Source organism: Galeopterus variegatus, unplaced genomic scaffold, assembly GCF_000696425.1.
Source record: "Galeopterus variegatus unplaced genomic scaffold, G_variegatus-3.0.2 Scaffold4631, whole genome shotgun sequence".
In the NCBI taxonomy this organism is placed as follows: domain Eukaryota; kingdom Metazoa; phylum Chordata; class Mammalia; order Dermoptera; family Cynocephalidae; genus Galeopterus; species Galeopterus variegatus.
The window spans coordinates 15,907-19,423 of NW_007730742.1; the positions used below are offsets into that span (position 1 = coordinate 15,907).

Consider the following 3,517-nt stretch of genomic DNA (forward strand, 5'->3'; position numbering starts at 1 on the left):
CTTAGGTTAGCTTCCAAAAGATGTTTTTGTTTCAGCCTGCAGTTATCTCGATCTCTTTCAGCTTTTATGGCCACCTTTACTGTTCCTTGAATGTTACAAAGACAGGGTCCCCATCATAGTCACCTTTAAGTCATCCACACTCACCACAAAACTTGCTACACTGTAATTGCTCAATGAAAATTTACTGAATCAACAAAGGAGTCTTTATTAACCCAAAGAAATCCTGCAGCATAGCAAGATGTTAAAGCATCCATAAGACAGGCAGAAAATAAAATTTGGACATTTGTAAAACAAAATAAACAATAAAACAAATAATCAGAAAATATAATTGTCCAGAATCTCCCAATCTTCAGCCATTTGGTTAACTGAGATTTTTCTCTTACCCGAAGATAATGAAGGAAACTTCAAAAGGCCTCCCAATGCAGAGAGCACTGTTTTACACCAATGTGATACAGAGGAAAGGGGGTCTATTCTGGTTAATTGGCTAACAGCAGTTTTTCAAGTATCAACAATCTTCTTTATTTAGTCATCAAATGATCTCCATCAGGTTATCACGTCCTGGTGCTATTCTATTTTCATAAGTGTTCTTTCGTCACCAACACATTTTCATCCTTCTTAATATTTCCAATGGCATCACTTCACTCCACAAACATAAAAAACAAGCAGTCTAAAAATTACCCTCTGCTGTTTCCCACTCATCCATGAGAGTGAAGTTGCCATTTATGGACACTTGCTGTTGCCATGTTTTTCAGAAAGTTTGCCATTCCACAAGCTGTTTTTAGCCCCCATACCCACGACACTTCTACAGGCATTTAGTATTTCTTTATCTGATGCTTTTCCAAGGCAATACCTCCGCCTCCTCATTGAATCATGCGGGCTGTCTCTTAATCAAATGATATTTTTTGAAGTGTTTCCTCACTGGAGCCCACAAAGTTGTTTCTCATATTTCCCCCACACCTGCTTTGTACACTAACCTAAGGAGAACTACTTACGTGGTTTATTGTCCTTTTTGGAACAGAAATATGGTATTTGTCCTTTCCCCATTCTCCACAATCTGGCTCAACAGTTGAAAGTGTCTTAAAATACCAACTAATACTTCGTTATTTTCTTGCTCCCCAGAAAATGATATATTTTCTCTGTTTGTATCTGGTGTTCTATAAAAGACTGGCCAGATTCAAAACTCTGTGGTGCAGTAAAATCAGCTTGAAAATTAGCAGCAGAAAGATAGATTCAAATCCCATTTGTTAGAGACGTGACTTTGGACACAAGCTGTCTGAACCTCGATTTTCTTGTCTGCAAAATGGAAATGCAAAGATCTAAAAAGCAGAGTGCACTGTAGGTCACACATCGAACACTCTGTGACACATCAGGAAGCCAACCGTGTCTCCAGTTATAGAAATGTCATACTGTGGCAAGATGGAAAAGCAAGTTTCTGTGCAGAGGATGGCCGTGCACCACCCATGATATTTTGGTGTTAAGATACAAGGAAAGGCTTCAGCCGCCTGAGCCGCCTGCGGAAGCCGGAGCTGCTCTGCGGGGCCCTGGCGGGGCCTAGCCTGGCCCAGCCCGCACCATATGTGGCCACGATGACTGGCGCTGTGCGCGCTCCATGCACGAGTCCTCAGCCAAGGACATCGACGAGATTGTGGTTTGCCTGGAGAAGTACCGGGGCTTGGTGTGCATCGTCCCCAACGTGTCCTCGCAATGAGGCAAAACCCATGGAAACTATACTCAGCTTGTCGACCTGCACTCCGGATACCCTGGCCTTCCCCTGCAACCAATTCCGGAGGCAGGAGCCAGGCAGTGCGCAGACATTGGCTACAATGTCAAGTTCCATATGTGCAGCAAGATACGTGTGAATAAGGATGACGCCCACCCGCTGTGGAAGTGGATGAAAATCCAGCCCAAGGGGAAGGGCGTGCTGGGAAATGCCAGCAAATTGAACTTTACCAAGTTTCCATCGACAAGAACGGCTGCTGCGTGGTGAAGCCGTTCGGCCCCATGGAGGAGCCCCTGGTAATAGAGAAGGACCTGCCCTGCTATCTCTAGCTCCACAAGCCCGTGCCCCCTGCCCCAGCTCCCTGCCTGTGCTCACCCCGTCCCCCACCCGGAGCCTTCCACCCGGCACCTATGAGGTCTGTCTGCAAACCAACCCTCTGGTGGGGCAGACCCGAGAGCCCGAAGTGCGCCCCCTGCCGGAGGAAGGTCCCATGTCCCAGCTCGCTTGGGCTCAGTGACTTCCACCCCTGGCTGCCTTGTGGGAATAAAAAAATACACATTGAGAAAGAAAGAAAAAAAAAAAAAGTGTCCCAGCTCGCTTGGGCTCAGTGACTTCCACCCCTGGCTGCCTTGTGGGAATAAAAAATACACATTGAGAAAGAAAGAAAAAAAAAAAAAATACAAAGAAAGTATTATGTTAAGGTTAGAAACAATTTTTCTTAAGAAGGAAGTAGTTTTTGTTTTAAAAATAAATCTTGATAAGTCTCTTGTAGAGTAGAAAATTAAACCTAATATAGAAGGGCAGAAATCAATAAAAAAATGCAAACCAGAAAGAGTACCCTCACTGGACACTGGATCTGCTGGTGCCTTGATTTTAGACTTCTCAGCCTCCAGAACTAGGAGAAATAAATTTCTTTTGTTTACGAGCCACCCAGTCTATAGTACGGGTATGGCTTGGGTATAGCAGCCTGAACTGACTGAGACAGTTTATCAACTCCTATTCTTAACCATAAGGACCAGTTGTCCCCTGAGTTCCATGTACATTAGGATAGAATTTCTGCCCCTTTTGTTAAGGCCCAAAGTTGACATTTGAAGGGAAATATGGAGTAAAATTTCTTGTGAACTCTTAAATATCCCCCCCAAAACCATCTTCTGCATCTTAACAAAAGAGACCATCAGACACACAGTTACATAAACTCATACCTCGGAGTCTTCATTAATTCTCTCTCAACCCTTCATTTAAGCAACCAGAAAGACCTATCAGTTCTTTTTTTTTTTTTTAAAGAAATAAAAATACTTTAATCCTTCATTTGAATTGGAAGTAGTCTGAAGTCATCGTTTATCTTTTTCCTTTCAAAACATGTTATTTTCCTAACTCTACCAAAAAACCTAAACAAATTCACATCCCAGTTGTAACAAATATTCCTAACACCATTTCTTTTCTTTTTTTTCTTTTGGTAGAATTCTTTTTTTTTTTTTTAATTTTCTTTTGTTGATGTACAATGTGGTTGAGTTCTACTTTGAAAATATCTACCCTAATCTGAGCTACTGAAATCATCACTGATGTCACCCTACTTCATGCTATCATCTACCTTTCAGCCAGCTAACCACCACAGCCTCCTTCCTGCTCGTCCTGCTCTTCCTCCCACTCCCACCACCATCTAGTCCACAGTAGAGCCCAGAGAGATTTTTTTCAAGTCTCATGTTACCCCTTTACATAAAATCCTCCAATAGTTCCACTATTGAATTGAGAATAAAAATTTGAACTCTTGACCATGGCTTGCAAGGTCCTGGAAGA

At 42.6% G+C, this 3,517-nt stretch overlaps 1 pseudogene; it reads left to right on the forward strand.

Moving 5' to 3' along the window:
• Nucleotides 1-1,479: 1,479 nt before the first annotated feature.
• LOC103603486 lies at nucleotides 1,480-2,049 on the forward strand (annotated as a pseudogene).
• Nucleotides 2,050-3,517: the final 1,468 nt, after the last annotated feature.